The sequence below is a fragment of the Berghia stephanieae genome, chromosome 10, assembly GCF_034508935.2.
Source record: "Berghia stephanieae isolate SIO BIC M18660-M18661 chromosome 10, UCSD_Bste_1.3, whole genome shotgun sequence".
Taxonomy (NCBI): Eukaryota; Metazoa; Mollusca; class Gastropoda; order Nudibranchia; family Aeolidiidae; genus Berghia; species Berghia stephanieae.
The window spans coordinates 31,576,995-31,596,638 of NC_088369.1; the positions used below are offsets into that span (position 1 = coordinate 31,576,995).

Consider the following 19,644-nt stretch of genomic DNA (forward strand, 5'->3'; position numbering starts at 1 on the left):
GTGCTTCATTCCAAGTTAGAGCCAAGATCGTTTAAACTATCTGTGGACACACCCTGGCCAAGATAAACAAAGGGATTCTCGTTGAGAAAACACAGTATGGTTGAAGACCCCGGAAAACATGGAAATATTACGAAGGTCAGTTCTGACGTGTCTTCGAGGAATCCGGAAAAAGAAGATAGATTGCATGGCTACATGACATATTTGTAGAGATAAATCCCTTTCGACCAGTGGGATTACTATGACTGGACTATAGTGTTAACATCAACAGTATATATATAAATGTAGTTGTTGCTTAAAAGTAGATACACTAAACCTTCAAATAAAAAAATTCATGTTTTTCCATCAGGTTGTGACCATGACATGGTTAAAATGCTGACTCATCGTTTCACACATTACTTTATTTTGATATAAAGCCTGATAACTCCTACGGAGATCCTCTAACACCTTACAGAGGCTGGATTTTAGTTTCTTTATCATACTTTACATAGGTTTCTGAAGTTAGAGCAGAATAATTAAAGAGAGAAATCCCTAACTCAAAAACTAAAACAGATAATTTTAAAATCTCTTTGAAAGGTGATAAATTTACATCTATTAAACATTGTGGCAAAAATAAAGAAAATTCTGGCCGTTACCTTTTGAGATCTCCTTAAAAATAGTGAGGAAAGTTAGTCAAAAATGACATATTGAGTGAGAAAAACGCAAAAATACATTTCATTTTATTCACATCTGGCACTACCATTACCTTAATCAAGGGTACTTTTAGGAGCTTTAGACACCTTTTTGAGTTTTGAAACCAAAGAAAAATGGATTCTACATATATATTTTTACACAGGAAGCACCAAAACAAACAACAACAACAAAAAAAAAAAAAAAAACAAAAAAAAAAAACAAAGAAACAAAAAACACAAAACGATTTTCGTGTTATTTTTCTTCTGAATCTCAGTATTTGAGAAGCACAGGATCCGCGGATCCCCTTAATAAAAAGTGTGAGTATAAGAATTATAATCGGTATGTTTTATTTAGCTCTTCCAATTATCTACAGGTCGATAAAAATCCGGAGACAGGTTCATTTCTTATCAGTCGTTAAACCCCATGTATAACCTTTTCCTGAGATTGCGATCATTTATGCCAAATCATCATTAACTCATTTTAAAAAATCTTCTCTTAACACTTATAAAAAGATAATGACGATCCTCAATATGTGACTGACACATGACAATCTTGACTCTACCTTGAAGACATGTTTCTAAAAAGATATTCTGATTTTTTTTTTTTTTAAAAGGACACTTTCTAAATTGAAGAAGTCATGTAATTTGTCTTAAATTGGTTGGTCTGATACCATAACGGCACTGCGCCACACTGGGACATCTTATACATAATCATTACATGATCAAGGTGTCAATTTTTAAGTCCACGGCAACAAGCAAATTATTAGATTTGGCAGGAATTCAGAACTAGAGTCGCGATTTCCCGCAGGACTTTAGTTGCCGGCTACATGGATGAATACTTTATTTAGTGGCCGACTACCTACTCGTACACATGAATACTTCTGAACAAAATAAAAAGAGGAGGTAAAAAAATTCTCAAAATCAAATTATCCTCAGAATTTTTTCAGAGCAATCATTTTGAAAATGAATCAGCGGACAACTTATTTTCTTTAACAAGACTGAGAGACGGAATAATTTTGCAATCAAACGTAACTTTTACCATAAATTTGACTTCAATCGACGACAACAAATACTGGGTCTGTAATATTCAAGCACAACACCGGATCAAAAATATTCAAACACCGAACAGTACTCACAACCCGGATCAGGCTATCAAAGAAGCCGGCAATCAGGGCGGGAGATTACAAGATAAGAAAGGTCAATCTTTTTCACCTCGCAGATTGGCGTTTGATATTCCATCGAGGAGATAAAAATAGTGCACATGTTTTCTTAATGTTTTATGGTGATGTTTGGTTTCTATGAAATGATTATTGTAGTCAAGACTCTTTATATTGCTTTTACTAAATAATCACGAATATGTTAGAATAATTGTTCCCTTCAAATTAAATATAAAAAATTAGATCCTGGTCTATTTATAAAATAATTCTGGCCGGATCAAAATTATTCATGACTACTTTTGATAAGGGGTTTAAGTTGCCGACTCCTTGTATTCGCCGATTGTAATCGGTTGCCCTGGGATTTATTCCCTTATTCATCACAGCACTATTCAAAAAGCAAAACCTGGAATAGACATGATAGTCATGATGGAGCTGAAGAATAACATCAAGCATAAAAATGTGTAAAACTGTCCTCGTTTGAAAGCGTCACGGATGGTTTGTCAGTCCTGGGCGATTACCCTGGGCGTGTCTGTGTTTACAAACCAAGCCCTACCCTTTAAAAGTATAAAGCTTATACTAGTAATACCACTTGGATATCCAATTCCAATGTTATGTATGTAGGTTATATGTACATATTGATAACACCACAATGACCAATGGTAATGATAATGTTAACATTCTTGATACAAATGACAAGATTAGATAGTGATCAATACATCCTTTTAAACATCGAGCACAGCCTTAATTACTGTTATATATGCCGATAGAATGATCAATTCAAATATAATAAAATAACCGAACACTGCTGATGACGTAAGTAATCTTACATATCAACGGACGTGTTTCGACACAGAAAGCAGGCAATAAGAACAAGACATGCTGGTGTGTCAGTAAGTAAACATACCAAAGTGATACAGACTATGTTCTGATAAGGCAATTTAAACCTTGTCTCTCTGAATCTAATGTTTGCTCAATGAAGAGCCTAGTGGGCATATTAATACACTAAGTATATACATATCGTGAAAGGCTTTGAAGATATAAAATATCCTTTTAAACAATGTGCCAATAAACACGAGTCTCTATTATTGGACCAGAAATCCCTGTTAATTCCTTTCCGTGAGAGTCAAACCATCTTTAAAAGTTGTTGGTTGAATCCAACTTGATTTTTTTAAAAAATAGCCAACGCGCAGAAAATTCATTACAAACCCCCTTAATTCCGTATGCCTTGGTTGTAGATCATGGACATCAAATACATAACAGCATTGAACTGTAACTGTGTAAGGCTATTCGTTGGTGTTGAGTCTCTCGTCTCTACAGAAGTAGCACTCTGACACGTGTCAAATACTGCAGTATATCTTAAAACCAAAAATAGAATGACAATACACATGGAACCTTATAGAAAAAACTAATTCCGATGCTATTATTGGAACTGAAACCTAGCTAAAGAACGAAATTGCAAAAAAAAATTAGATTGGTATATCAGACATTTATGAAATGTACAGATAGGACAGAAAAATCACTACAAAAGAGGAGAAGGGGGCATTATGACTGCCATAAAGAAAACAATAAATAGTGATACTTAAGTAGACTCGGCCACTCTGCTTTATTGTAAAACAAAGAACTGGAACAAGTGTGTATGAAAGGTGCCAGACAAAGCAAGAAAGAAAAATACAATAAAAATCCATCCCAAAAATAATCCAGTCGACCTCGACTGGGGATTGAACCTCTGATTACCGGTCAGACGTGCTACCATTACACAGTATTTGTATTTTTCTTTCTTGCTTTGTTTGGCATCTTTCATACACATGTTCAGTTCTTTATCTTACAACGATGCATGTTCCTTAATTTCTTAAATTGTAAAATAACAATGAAAAGCAAACCACCCCTCAAAAAAGGAACTATGTATCGAAAACAGGTTTTTTTTATAACATCATGAATCACTTAAGAGTAGTAGTAGTAGTAGTAGTAGTAGTAGTAGTAGTAGTAGTAGTAGTAGTAGTAGTAGTAGTAGTAGTAGTAGTAGTAGTAGTAGTAGTAGTAGTAGTAGTAGTAGTAGCAGTAGCAGTAGTAGTATCGAAAACATGTCTTTTTTTATAACATCATGAATCACTTAAGAGTAGTAGTAGAAGTAGTAGTAGTAGTAGTAGTAGTAGTAGTAGTAGTAGTAGTAGTAGTAGTAGTAGTAGTAGTAGTAGTAGTAGTAGTAGTAGTAGTAGTAGTAGTAATAGTAGTAGTAGTAGTAGTAGTAGTAGTAATAGTAGTAGTAGTAGTAGTAGTAGTAGTAGTAGTAGTAGTAGTAGTGGTCGTAGTAGTAATAGTAGTGGTCGTAGGAGTAGTATCTAAAACATGTAGTAGAGTAGTAATAGTAGTAGTAGTGGTAGTAGTAGTAGTAGTAGTAGTAGTAGTAGTAGTAGTAGTAGTAGTAGTAGTAGTAGTGGTAGTAGTAGTAGTAGTAGTAGTAGTAGTAGTAGTAGTAGTAGTAGTAGTAGTAGTAGTAGTAGTAGTAGTAGTAGTAGTAGTAGTAGTAGTAGTAGTAGTAGTAGTAGTAGAAGTAGCAGCAGCAGCAGCAGCAGCAGCAGTAGTAGTAGTAGTAGTAGTAGTAGTAGTAGTAGTAGTAGTAGTAGTAGTTAGTAGTAGTAGTAGTAGTAGTAGTAGTAGTTGTAGTAGTAGTAGTAGTAGTAGTAGTAGTAGTAAAGATCAAATTAGACAGATATTGTCTCATAAGAATGTAATCACAAGTCTTGAGATAGTGCTTTTTAACTAAGAACCGATATATTAAAACTCGCAAAGCCCAAGTAGTAGTAGTAGTAGTAGTAGTAGTAGTAGTAGTAGTAGTAGTTAGTAGTAGTAGTAGTAGTAGTAGTAGTAGTAGTAGTAGTAGTAGTAGTAGTAGTAGTAGTAGTAGTAGTAGTAGTAATAGTAGTAGTAGTAGTAGTAGTAGTAGTAGTAGTAGTAGTAGTAGTAGTAGTAGTAGTAGGAGTAGTAGTAGTAGGAGTAGTAGTAGTAGTAGTAGTAAAGATCAAATTAGACAGATATTGTCTCATAAGAATGTAATCACAAGTCTTGAGATAGTGCTTTTTAACTAAGAACCGATATATTAAAACTCGCAAAGCCCAAACATCAAAACTATGAACTATAACGTAGAAAAAAAAATCATCACATAGTAATTATAATAATACAGTATATTGAATTTTTTTTAAACATGACAAAAAATAACTTATGTGGCTTATCCATCGCTTATCCAATAATTCATTCAGACACAAGGGATCCGATTATCTGTTTTAATGGCCTACATCCCACCCCTACATGATAAGAGTGGCATGTGTGTACGTTTACCAAATCTAGAAAGCTTGAAATGTTTGGCAGGCAGGGGAGCAATGTATGGGTTAGGCAAGAGGGACAAGAGACTTGAACAGCACTGCCATATACAAAGATTGAGACGGGTGATTCATGTCCTTACCACAGACAGATATAAGAATGTAGATTCCAAGAAATAAAGCAAGTAAGCAAATATAGATTGGTTGACGGTTTGAAATGAGTGAATGGCCCAGCGTTTCGTTTGTTTTTTGAGGCTTTTACAACGCTTGCGGCACTGTTTGGTCATGTTTTTGTATTTGTTTTTAGGGGTTTACGGTGCTTGCAACACATTGAGCTCATTTCAACGCCAGTTTAAAAAAAGTCCAAAAATTCAAGACTAACAATTAAAAATACACGATATAAAGTAGGACAAAGTGAAGTAGTATACATAGGGAACATATGTCAATTCCAAGAGCACAATAAATTAGTCCTACTTAGTTCGAGAACACAAGAAGTCTCATCCACAAGCAATGTCTAAGATGAATAAACTCAAATGCTTAGAGATTATTATATATATTTATAGATTTAATAGTCCATAAAAGAGAGATGATCTCGAAGAAAAAAAACTACAATTGTACACAGCTGTCCATCCAGCCAAGAACTCCGGTCAGTTTGGACAAAACCAAGTATTTCCACTCCAAGTCAAAAACAGAAAGCAAATTGGAAGATAGATATACGGGGATAGAAGACATAGAAATTGATCTCCATGCCCAATATGGAAGGTCCAAAAAATCCACCCAGCTGTTAGGGAATTGCGGTGACAGTAAAAATGAAGATGAATGAATAAAAGTCGCAGATCTGAAAACAAAAGAAACAAAGAAAAGACAAGACAAAGGGGAATGGAGAAAATAGGGGATAGAGGATTCCACGAACAATCCGCCGAAGTGCCTAATTTGGTCCTGACGGGGTTCCTTAGCAGGGAGCGAGATAGTATAGTACCTACTTTTGAGAGAAGATATTTTATATTTCCTTGTATATTATCTCTGCAACACCATAGCCTACGTATTAGTTTTGAAAATACTCTACTTTGCAAACATTTGAGTGCATCCTTCCTCTGACTGTGCCTTGATGGGTATTGTCAAAATGCCCTTGACAAAATCACAAGACTTTGAAACAATAATAATAATAATAATAATAATAATAATAATAATAATAATAATAATAATAATAATAGTAATAATAATAATAATAATAGTAATAATAATAATAATAATAATAATAATAATAATAATAATAATAATAATAATAATAATAATAATAATAATAATAATAATAATAATAATAATAATAATAATAAAATGATAAAATAACGTTTATTACAGAAAATTCACTGATGTAAAGCATCAATTCTAAAAATAGTTATACACATGCACGCTTACACATACTTTCACAAAGACAAAGACAATCACACACATGCATATAGAGAGATGATTAAAATCAGCAATGAATCAATGAATAAATTTTAAAAATCTAATCAGATGTAACCAGAATCATCTCAAAAATCATGTAAGGAATAATAAAAAAAGAAAATTATATTGACATATACTTGAGGGGAGTTATTAAGAGCAAATTAAATATCCTCTTAAAGGCTCAGAGAAATCAATGAGTATAGCGCAACGTTGATGTAAATGTACTCGGGACAAACACTACTATCATGGTAAAGAATAACTGACACACAAGAGACAACAAACGTTTGGAACGATTAAAGAATCAACCCCTTTTACCAAGGTGCAAATATTAAATAGAAAAAGGCCATAAAATACGAGCTAAACGAAGAAACTGTGCTCTGTTTGAACAGCTCAAAAAGATCAGGAGTCAGCTCTTTCATAATATTGACTTTTACAGAAGCTGGGTACCTTTAAAGCTCGAATAAAATGAAGGTCAGAGGCCAGAGGGACATCTTTTTACGTACATAGAACATTTCCTTTTTTCAACATACTAAGTTGGGCACGCTCTTTGAAGATAATCATTATAAGAAGGCATTGTGCAATAATGTTTGAAATTATTTGCCATCATATCATAACCAAGCACAAAAATGATATACCATAAGCCCCAAACAAGGCGCAGTGTTCCTATTTCGAGGTTCATTTAAGACCAAGCGCAATACAAGTAAAAAAACAAGATCCGAGGTGAATCAATAGCTTGTATAGCTGCCTACGTTACACGGATCAGTAGACAAAACCCTGTTGCATACACATACACACACAGTGATACTATTATGTGTCGGAGATGAGGTTAAATAGCGTGTTGATGACAGCCCCTGATTGGAATGTGTCATTTCGTGCCATCTGTTGTAGGTTAAAAAAAAATAATTAAAAAGCACTTTTTTTTTAGAAGACCCCGAGCGACCGATTTCTATATTTATACCTAAATCGCAATGACAAAATACAGTAAAGGAACAAAATCATTAATGCTTTGGTCACCACAAAAAATAAATAGCCCTTACTTTGACATAAAAATCACAAAAGAGCAATCCATCACAGTCTGCCAGCATCAGAACAAACCAAAACCAAAAACTGCATGACTGTCATCAGAGCTGCAAATTTAAACTCAAGATTTGAATATTTCAAAACTCGCCATTATATCCAACTTTCTGAGAGATCATTTAAAAAACTAGCTAGCGGGCAAATTTCTGAGAAAACATAACTAGCCATAAAGTCAACACTCACAGAAAACGGGCATTTAAATAATAGCGCAATATCCACCAAACAATCGGCCCACGGAGCCGGAGTATGCCGGTTTCTATAATGTGAAACGGACAATGGCAATGACTTGCTATCCTTTAGAATTGACACTTGTCTATCACAAAGTACTTTCCGCCAGATCTAACAGACCCAGCTGGGTGGACAGGGGGATCAGAAAAAATCTCGACTGCACCCGGGATCGGTCACGGTCCCTTTGCGTGTGAAGCGAGTGCTCTACTAAATGAGCTATCGGGACCCCCGAGCCTCAAGTAGGTTATAAAAAAAAATTAAAAATAAACTTACATCCATTCTCTCCATTGGGCCAAATCAATTCAAGTCAACTTTTGTGATTTCAACTTCAAAATCAATATATCACGCCGACATAACACCGAATTGAGACAGAGGTCATTAATGTACCCGTTTACAGTTAAATTACAAAGAATCATGTGTAAAATTATTGAATATTGTGGTCAATCCCACGTATGTGTGTGTGCGTTTGTGTGTGTGTGTGTGTGTGTGTGTGTGTGTGTGTGACAGAGAGAGAGAGAGAGAGAGAGAGAGAGAGAGAGAGAGAGAGAGAGAGAGAGAACGAAGAAGAAGAAGAAGAAGAAGAAGAAGAAGAAGAAGAAGAAGAAGAAGAAGAAGAAGAAGAAGAAGAAGAAGAAGAAGAAGAAGAAGAAGAAGAAGAAGAAGAAGAAGAAGAAGAAGTAATACATACTTAAGTACAAAGGTAAAAATAATATATTGAAATAAGGATGAGAGAAAAAAACCAGTGGACCTTTTACCCAAGTTAGGATATGCCAGTGCATGTATAGAACTCGTGACGTAGGTGTCGAAAGTAGGGCCACCATCAGAAAAAAAAAAAAATTATACACCTCAAAAAATGCAAAATTGCGAGCGTAAAGGGAAAGGTAGAACGTATTAATTTTAAATTATATTAAAGAAAAATCATTTATCTAATTGATGGTACAAACCACAAGTCGATATCTTGAAAACAAAACGAGCGGCAAGGTTTTAACTCACTCGATCCTAGAGATTTCTGCTACTTTTCAAAATTGGAAAAAATGTATTAAAAATGAGCATATTCATAGATAGTTTTATTCAACTACCATAAACATGTAAAAACTAAAAACATTACCTTTGATACTACGTCTCAGAAAAATGTAATAAATAGACATGGGGTAAAAGTAACCCGGGTGAACTACGGATATAGTCGGTTTTAGGGTTGAGTGAGTTAAACAAAGCACACCAAAAAGATGGGGTGTCGAAATTCGGGGCCCCTGCCGTAAAGAAATTATCACAATAATTATTACATCAATAATAATTGGGCGGCACATGCTCAAATCTGTGTCAGACAAATATAAACAACAAAACCAAATGTCACAAAATTTGCACATATTAAAACCATGACCCTCAACAGATATTTTGTTTTAACTGGTTTTAGACAAAGTGCCCCGCCACAGTCGATATAGAAAATTTAGCTTCAAGTAAATGCCAACAACTACTAATTAATAAGTCTTGAACCCCGAACCTGACTATAAGTTAAGAGCGAGAACATTCAATTCAACCCATTATAATTTCTACGCTTCACAATCAACGACCAAAACCGTTGTTGCAATTGCCATGAGGATAATTGGTCGTTTAAACTTGAGAATCAATGCGTCTCTCAGGAATCGTGAGATTGAAATCGGTTTCCCCTAACAAGTTGGGAGAATCAAGGACTGAGATCATATTATTGAGTAGTTCAATAAAATGAGTGATTGCCTTTGTCTGCATATGACGCACGTTTATGGCTTAGAACAAGTGTTAGCGATTGTAAAAATAATAAATAAATACAAGTTACTATATCGTGTCGTAAGCCCAGTCTATAACGTTCCAGACCAGCATAAAGATCTGTTTTTCTTCTCGAGATTACTAAAACCACTTACATTTGAAAAAAATGCCGCATAAAGGGAAATATTTTTAGCAGTGAATAAAAAGAAGTTTAATTAGATGTTTACAAATTAACAATGAGGCAGTTGAACGTTTAACCTAAGTGAGGAATGAGGAGGTATTAACCCCCCCCCCCCCCCCCCCTTTCCAATCAAATCAGTCACAGTGCTCCCCCCCCCCCCCCCCCCCTTTCCAATCAAATCAGTCACAGTGCTTGATATAATAAAACCACCTCATAATTAGAGATTAACTTTATGCAGTATTTAGTTCGTGTTGACACAAAGAGTTTTGCAAATAAATTTAAAGACTTGAGTGGAGTGGGTTTCGGGTGAACAAACATATCCGGAAAATCAAATTCTGACGTGCCGAGCTGACATTTACAAAACGACTGACAATTGTTAACAAAATAAGCAGATTTTTTAGATATAAATAAGTATTAACAAAAATAAACATGAATCGCGTTCGCCTTGTATTATTATTATGTCGGAACGAACTTTATAAAGAAAATTCACTTTAAAGATGTTTTAAACTAAATTCCCAGTATCAGCTACACTCGCCAGAATAACCTTTTGAAAGAACTGGTCACATTTTACACAGTAAATAGACGGTCGATGGGCGATCAAACATCCGTCATCCAGTTTAAATAATTTGCAATCAAGGCCTATTTCTTCAAAATTCCAGTGGTAGAATGCCGGTTTGTGCATTCAAATTAATACGACAAAAAAAAAAAAAAAAAAACGCTCTTCCCATCATTTGTATCCTTTACTCCAGATCAATCACAACTTAAAAATGAGAAGGCAGGAAAGTACAATGATAACAAAGAGGGAGAAAGATCTAATTCTAATATAATATAAATATCTGTATATAATGTTGACACGGGGAGAGAGAGAGAGAGAGAGAGAGAGAGAGAGAGAGAGAGAGAGGGAGAGAGAGAGAGAGAGAGAGAGAGAGAGAGGGAGAGAGAGAGAGAGAGAGAGAGAGAGAGAGAGAGAGAGAGAGAAGGTGGGTGGGTGGAGGGGGAGTATTATGATACAATTGTTCATTCGACAGACACATCAACAATCCAAAAGAAAAAAAGCGCTTGCACAGCTACATAAAATTTAATGACAGGTTCCGCTTGAGTGACTGTCGAAATTCTTTTCTCCCAAACCGTAAAGGCGACAAGCCCAACTATGGGTACATCGAATGTAACGGATGAATGAGTTTTACCTATTTAAAGAAAAAGAAAAAAAAAAAAAAAGAATGGAAGAGAATAAAAAAAATGAGGATAATAGGCAACCCGGGGGGGGGGGGATATAGAAGTAAAGGACAGCGATTATAGAATCAGATATCGGAGAAAAGAGCGTGAATAGAGGAAGATATAGACGGTGCCAATGCTACAAATCGAGAACTGATGTAACAAACATTAATAGGTAGATGGATGTATAAATAAATAGATAGACAGATAGATAAATAGATAAATAGATAGATAGACCGATAGACAGACAGACTAATTGATGGATATATTACAAGGCCAACGTTTCTTCAGAGTACTAAACCATTAGAATGGGAGCTTGGGTACTGTTTTTGGCCCAGAAGTTAACTCGAAACAGAAACAGGTCGGTCACTTACATTTCATTACAAAATGAGACACTTATGATAGTAGATAGATAGATAGACGACAAAGTACACACACACACAGAGAGAGAGAGAGAGAGAGAGAGAGAGAGAGAGAGAGAGAGAGAGAGAGAGAGAGAGAGAGAGAGAGAGAGAGAGAGAGAGAGAGAGAGAGAGAGAGAGAGAGAGAGAGAGAGAGAGAGAGAGAGAGAGAGAGAGAGAGAGAGAGAGAGAGGGAAATACGCATCTTTTGAATGGCGGACGTTTTCCTACCAGGAATGGTGACAAAGGTGATGGGACGTAATGAAGAGACCACTAAAATTAGCATTTAAAAATACCAAAGAAAGATGAAATTACAGTACAAAACTCAGCAGTAAGTTATATTCGCTGGTGGCAGACCGTCATCTATAAAATAAAATTTAATTAAAAACAACGAAGATATAAATCTAAAACACACACACACACACACACACACACACACACACACATACACACCACACAAATAAACATTGGTGCTGTACTTGAGTACATGCCTACCTATGGATGAGGTAGCTTTCTCTGAATGGTATTTGAAATACATCATCATCATCAGCTAAATGAAATACTCAGATTATCACCCTCAAATGTCCAAAACTGTATAATAATTAGTAAAAACTCTAGTAATTATAATAAATGACTGATTTGGCTTGGAGTGGGTGGCTCTTTACAGAGACGCAAACTAAAATAAATTGGCCCATAGGAATTTCAGACACCACTCAGATGAATTTCAAGGCCAAACACGGATGCCAACAGATTTTTGAAAAAAAAAACAGAAAAACTGAAAATGTGTGGAAGTATCACATCTCAGACTTTTTGGCATCCTGGCCAAAACAGAAATTCCCAAAAGACAACATCTTATCTATTTAGACCTGTACGATATGTAAAAACAATGTAAAATACCATCCCAAAGACCTATTTTTTCAAATTAAGTAAAGCTCCAAAACCAAATGGTGGTGGTCGTAATGATGATGTGGTTGTTGCAGTAGTGGTGATTATGACGATGATGATGATGCCGATGCCGTGACGGTAGTTGTCGTAGTAGTCGTGGTAGTGATGATATCTGGTGGTGATGGTTGTAGTAGTAGTGGGAGTGATGATATCTGGTGGTGATGGTTGTAGTAGTAGTGGGAGTGATGATATGGGTGGTGGCAAGATATAGACGGCCTTGGTGGTGGTGGTGGTTGTAGTACATAATGTGGTTGTGGTTATTGTAGTTGTGGTAGTGATGATGATGTAGTAGTGAAAATTATGTTGGTGGTGATTGTAGTAGTGGAGTGGTAGTGGTTGTTACAGTAGGAGTGATAGTGATGATGTAGTTGTACTGAGTAGTGATGATGTAATGGGGCAGTAGAGTGAGGGTGGTGATGGTGACTGTGGCAATGGTAATGTGACGATAGTTGTAGTGGTGGTTATGATGATGAGGAGGAGGAGGAGAGGAGGAGGAGGAGGTGGGAGTTATGACAGCGAAGATGACGTTGCAGTGTTTGCAATGACATTTGAAGTGATGGGAGGCTTGCTTTGGAACCATAGGACCAGGCCGGAATTTGACAGAATTTTTTGCTCCAGACTGGATTATCTTTGGTGAAACCAGAGTTTTGGCATCTCTGTATTTACTGTATTTACATAGAGAGAGAGAGAGAGAGAGAGAGAGAGAGAGAGAGAGAGAGAGAGAGAGAGAGAGAGAGAGAGAGAGAGAGAGAGAGAGAGAGAGAGAGAGAGAGAGAGAGAGAAAGAGAGAGAGAGAGAGAGAGAGAGAGAGAGAGAGAGAGAGAGAGAGAGAGAAAGAGAGAGAGAGAGAGAGAGAGAGAGAGAGAGAGAGAAAGTTGTCCCTTTAAACAAGAACTCTGAATTTAGGCAACTTTACTAACCCTAGGTATTTTGTTTGGAGAAAACATCCTGTAATAATAATAATAAACATGTCTTATGAAGCTCACATGTTTCAAAGGTTGCACTTCTTGTGTTCCTTTCTTAAATTAAAGAAACAAAACAAGCTTTTGTGTTCCTTGAAAAAGAAAATTATTTTATTTAATCCACTGACTCAATATAATAGCCATTGGTTGTTACCGGTTAATACAGTTCAGTTTCTCTGCAGTTTAAACAAATTTCAAAACATTCCATGACATCTCTTGTCTGCTTTAAAAGTTTGGAAAACTGATACTGTCACTGATCTTCCGGGACAAAGAAGTTATACATAGAGCTGTATTTTAGATGGTAATTGTATCAAAAGTCTGAATCTGAAAAATATTAACAACTTTTGGTTATGCTTCAGCAGAATAGTAATAAATAACCATCATAATAATAATAATCCTTTCTTAAAAAAATATAGCCTTGTGGAGAACATTGTGCTTATTTGAGTCAATAAAAAAATTGATACGGCGCACAACTCTACTGAGAGATTTGAAAAATAGAAATGTACTCTTTACAGATAGATAAACAGATAACTTGATTTCCTTTTATAATTTAAAGTAAGTTTGAAAATTCGTAAAGTCAAACAGATATCATAAAAAATTTACCGAAGACACTAACACTTCCATGGCCACACCCTCAACTCTATCTGTCCAGTCGAGTCCTTACTTCCGTTGTGTTGATTTAGCGGTGATCAGTGATCAGTGTTGTTATGTAGTGTGTTCTCATTGCGTGTATGTTTATATGTGTGCGTGTGTGTGTGTGGTGTATACATGTGTGTGTGTGTGTGTGTTTTGGAATGTGGTGGCGTGGAAGAAAAAAAAAAAGGGGGGGGGGGGGTGTCCATCAAGTAGAGAAATTCCTGAGCAAGGGGGGGGGGGGGGGTTGTTTGCTAGGAACTGTCAGATTGGCATTTTTCAGAAAATCGTGGTATTCATAGTGTTGTAATTTTCTTGATCGCATGACGGTATTCGGATTTACAGAATTTTTTAACAAGTTTCACCGATTAACAACATCAACTAATATTACTGCTGATATTACTGTCGTTTTTATGCCATCCATGTGATAATTATTGCCCTGGGAAATATTTAGTTAAACGTTTCGCAGATAATGAGTTCTTAGGAACATCAATTCAATTATACGAGGGCTCTTTCAGAAATAACCAAAAATGCCCATTGCTCAGCAACCAGTGGAGATTTTTTTAAATTCTGTAAACGACATGATATTCCTTATTTCCGTACGGATATTCCCAGCAATTATGAAGTGCATCATTCTGCACAATGAATTTCTAGACGATTTTAAAGATGGCGGCCCACCTTGAAACTTGGTCAAAGGAGGAAATCAGAGCTGTCATACGTTTTTTGAACGCCAAAAGTCTGAATCCTACCGAAATTCATAAAGAACTTCAGAGTGTATATGGTGAGCATGTTATAAGCCGTACACAAGTTTTTCACAGGTGTAATTTGTTTGAAGCCGGCCATTCCGACTTGACAGACAGGGAAGGAAGAGGGCGTTCGATAACTGCGACGTCAGAAGACAATGTGAAGCGAGTTGATGAGCTTATTCGTCAAGACAGGAGGTTGAAACTTCATGAAATCGCAAGCAGTCTTGAAATTTCGGAAACTTCTGCCCATAGAATTGTATTTGATGAACTTGGCTACAGAAAAGTCAGCGCAAGATGGGTTCCTAAGCAATTGACAGACAATCATAAAGAACAAAGATTGGACATCTGCAGGGAACTTTTGAGAAGAAGCAAGAGCTCACGCAGGGTTCACGGGCATACTGCCAACGCCGGCGGAGACTTTCTAGGATACAATGTGACTTTTCTTGACAGCATAGTCACCGGTGATGAGACTTGGTTGCACCATTGCACCCCAGAAACAAAGCAAGATTCGATGACATGGAAACATCCATCCTCACCTGTCGCGAAGAAATTCAAAGTCATGCGGTCAGCAAAGAAAATAATGGGAACTGTTTTCTGGGACAGTCGTGGTGTTATTCTGTTCGAAACCTTACAACCTGGAGAAACAATCAATGCTGCAAGGTACTGCCAAACTCTTGACAAGCTTAGGGAGGCCATTCGCAGAAAGCGCCCAGGGCAGTTGACCAACGGGGTCATTTTGCAACACGACAACGCTACACCCCACACAGCACGAGTGACGCAAGGTTGGCTTGAGAAATATGGATGGGAGATTTTGCCACACCCACCAAACAGTCCAGACCTCGCACCATCTGATTATCACCTCTTTGGGCCACTGAAACGTGAGCTGGCAGAAAAGCGCTTTGATGTCGATGAAGAGCTTGTTGACCATGTGCGGAAATGGCTACAAAACCTTGACGGAAATTTCTTCCGAAAGGGTATCTATTCCATGGTGCGGCGTTGGCAGAAGTGTGTCGACAGACTTGGCTGTTACGTAGAGAAATGAAGGACGAGTCAAGGTATGAACACGTGCAAGAATTTTGTTGATAGCATAAAAAACGCGGATTTTACAGGCATTTTTCGGTTAATTATGAAAGAGCCCTCGTATATATATAATATATAAAAATAGAAGCTTTTTTCTCTTTATCACGCCTAGAGCTCTTACTAGTTGCCAGATGGAATTCAAAATTTGCATTGATCCTTTTACTTTTATATAAGGACAATTGCTTTTTTTATCTCTTTTACAAAACAGCAAAAGCTTCGATTTCTTAATCTCAGTTACTTATGTTAATTCGGAGATATGTGTTTCAAAGGTTCACTACAGATGTATTTGACCTATAGCCTACGAAGAATGTTTCATATAAAAATATCCATTTTTGGAGTAATATTCAAATTTTATATCTAAGAATCTCTTTCTAATAATGTTTTATCGATTAACTCGACCTCTCAATTATGAGTCCTAACCACACAATGTCGCTCTCCGTACAAAATCTGGTAATGGTTAGAAAATTTGAAGATAGTGAAAGTACTGTTGGGCAGTCTCTGTGGCCAGTGCCAATTTTGACCCAACCAGACACAATGTCGACTGAACAGATGAATGAACTTGGAACATTTTCCTACATTCAGAGTAAACTCTTAAAAGTAAAACTTAATTGTTTCAGCTCAAACTCATCTATCTAATCTCACTCATTGTCTCAAAGCAATATTTTGTCAGAAAGAAGTAGGTCGTTTAAATCAAAATTTAGCCACAGATATGAAACTTGGGGCTAATGTTTATTCTTTATGCTAAAAGCTAAATACTAAATCAATTACAAAGGTTATATTTCCCATCACTACAATTCTAAATTCACTGTTCAAGGTCTGACCTATCATGTCATCGTACTGTTTGATGTTGGGTCATAAATATAGATTTATTTTATAGCATTAAAATAATTCTGTAGCTAAGCAAGGGCATTTTATTAGTGATAATAATAATAATAATAATAATAATAATAATAATAATAATAATAATAATAATAATAATAATAATAATAATAGCAATAATAATAATATTAATAAATAAATAATACCAGGAGAGGCTGACACAGGATTCACCTGCAGCAATTGCAACAGGAGGTGCCACTCCCACATCGGCCTGTTCAGCCACAGCAGGCACAGTCATTCAACCACAGACTGTAATTATTTTACAGGCGAAAAGACTCGTCCATTGTCTTCTGAGACAAACGAAGGCCAGCATATTTACCGACCTGCCTACTATTAAGAAATTTTGGCTCCAAATTCAGAACCTTATGAGAATAAGGAAAGACAAAATCATAGATCAATTGGAAGTCCAGTTAGAAATCAAAAAGAAAAGAGTTAAAACTGTTCAAAAGTCAGTCAAAGTGACTGTGGTATAAATGAAAAGCTTTTCTAACATTACACGATGTCCAAATAAAATCAGGACAAAAAATGATAATTTATAAATTACATATTCTGATAGTGTGAGGCAGGCAACAATCCTTATACAGCCAAAGTCAGGGTATGAGCTGAGTCAGTCAGGTATGGGCAAAACAGAATTTTTTCTGTACTCTTTTTCTATTTCTTTATCAGTTCCACCCTCTGCCTACTGCCCACATTGTGTCAAGAGTCCGAATAGCCACTTCGTTTACTAAGTCTTATAACTAACCTGGAGCTGGAGTTTACCTCAGTATTTATAGCGTGAAATGGACAATAGCAATTGCTTGCTATCCTTTGAATAGGACGCTAGTCTATCGCAAAGTACTTTCCACCAAATCCAACAGACTCAGCTACCCATTAACTATTGGGTGGACAGGGGGTCAGAAAAAATCTCGACTGCACCCAGGATCGATCTTGGTCCCTTTGCGTGTGAAGCGAGTGCTCCACCAACTGAGCTATCACGACCTCCTCAACTAACCCTGATACAAAAAAAAATAATCCTCCAACCTCGAGCTGACCCTAATGAAAAAAAAAACAAGACCCTAGGACTGCTTTGCACTACCTTTCAATACTTCAACGATAAAATGGCGGCGGGGAAGCAAAACAAGAGTCATATTAAATTTTAAACTTTCACTAATTGATCAAGGTTTGTTTTTAAAATGCTACGCACCAAATTGAATAAATAAACACGCCTGACAAAAGGTATTTCAAAAAATTGTCTAAAAAGTAAAGGTATGTTCACATTCACATGGAAGTGGCCTCAGCCTAAATGAAAGAGGGCGAGGGGGTGGCATTTTCAGACTTCTCTCTTTCCATTTCTTAAAACTCAAAATGACAGGTGGCAAATCACTAGCTGCCCTTTCAGTGTGATAAGATAAAAAAAAATGTGTGATAGAAGGTGGAGGTGTTAATCTAAAGTTAAAGAATGCTGGAAATGAATCGAAAAGCAAACAGGACGAATCTAGAGAAAAGATTGTTATTGTTTGTAAACAGAAAAAAAAATCAATACACAGACTCAATTATGACACAATTTATTTAAAGGCATTCTAGTTCTAGCCAGGACCACTGACATGTTATAAATGTCCATCGACAAAGTACAAATGTTATTGTATCATCGTATAACAAGGTGCACTTGATAAAGATTTAGGGCGTTTGGTTGAGTTGGGTTATTTTTTTATGATTTTGGATTTGGAGTTGGGATGAGGAGATCCACCTGCTTGTCGGAGTTTGATTGATTAAAAATGTTGTTGATCTTCGTACACAGGGATCAGCGATATGTTGCTGGTAATCTAAAATAATAATATCAGGGGAAATAAACTTACCTGTCGTCAAATTAACAGCTACAATCCTCCATGGCATCGGCACAACATAAGAAATTGACAGACTTACAGAACAATCAAGTAGGGGTCACACCCAACGAAAGGCGACTTCTGCTAAGAACGATGAGGAAAAAGGTGTCTTCGGCTGCTATCCACTTCCGGGCAAACCCACCACTGATGACGTCATTCACAGCAAACAGGTTTGAGAGTGAAGGTTGCGAAAGCTTTGGAGAACTAACAACAGGTTGATCCGTATTATAATGTTTAAATATCAACAAGTTGCTTTTAACAGTAACAAACTTTCATATTATAAATTGTCTGGTGTCCGGTCCTTTTCTCCGATGTTACTTTTACGTTGTCAATAACAGTTGTATATTTCCTAAGAAATTAACTGTTTATATCACAGGTCATTATGATAAAGTAAATGGCATTGCTCTTACCCTGGTATAAGATGAAAGTCTCACAATGGACATTTAGCATTCAACTTATAAAGATTACATTAGGAGTCAATGATTATCTATGAAAACAAACAATTCACATACCCATTCGTTCAATCTTTTATCGCCGAGCTTGATTGAAACTTTTTGGGGGAAATAATCATGAAAAATAAGACTGGGAAACATGTTTTCATCTTATTACTCCCCTTGCATTCATTTCTCAAAGAATTCCCCACAATCTTCTACGAACACTAGAATACTCTTCAACAGTCGTAACGTCACTTCCTTCCTAATGACGCATGGTAACTTAGTAACACTGGCTCTAAACTATCGGAACAATGGCGGACGCCCGCATGAAATATTTCTCCGGCGAGCATAAAGGGTATCCAGAGGAAATAAACCACATAAATTTGATCATGTTTTGACTTTTACACATTCTGATCACAAGGCATATGAAAAGTAATTATTTTCTTTGTTTAGAACCAAGATGGCCGCCGTTGCCGGGTGGCATGACATCAGACTATTGAATCGTATTGTTAGTGACATTAAAGCCGCCTCTTTTTTTTTTTTTTTTTAATGTTGCATCGGTTACAATACCATACTTAAGGATTTTTTCCTCTTTACGGTATATAACAAACGAAAGGCCTGTGACGATTGAACATTTTGATGTTTTACAATACAATATTATAGACCG

General features: G+C 36.3%; 1 protein-coding gene across 2 annotated transcripts in view; it reads right to left on the reverse strand.

Annotated features, from left to right (window-relative positions):
• LOC144980972 (myosin-VIIa-like) overlaps positions 1-18,680 on the reverse strand; it is an 88,620-nt gene extending 69,940 nt beyond the window's left edge. For both annotated transcript variants that reach the window (XM_078928999.1, XM_078928998.1), the window contains exon 1: positions 18,517-18,680. The gene's annotated coding sequence lies outside the window, so the exon portion shown is untranslated. The remainder of the gene's footprint in view (positions 1-18,516) is intronic.
• Between the last annotated feature and the right edge of the window lie 964 nt (positions 18,681-19,644).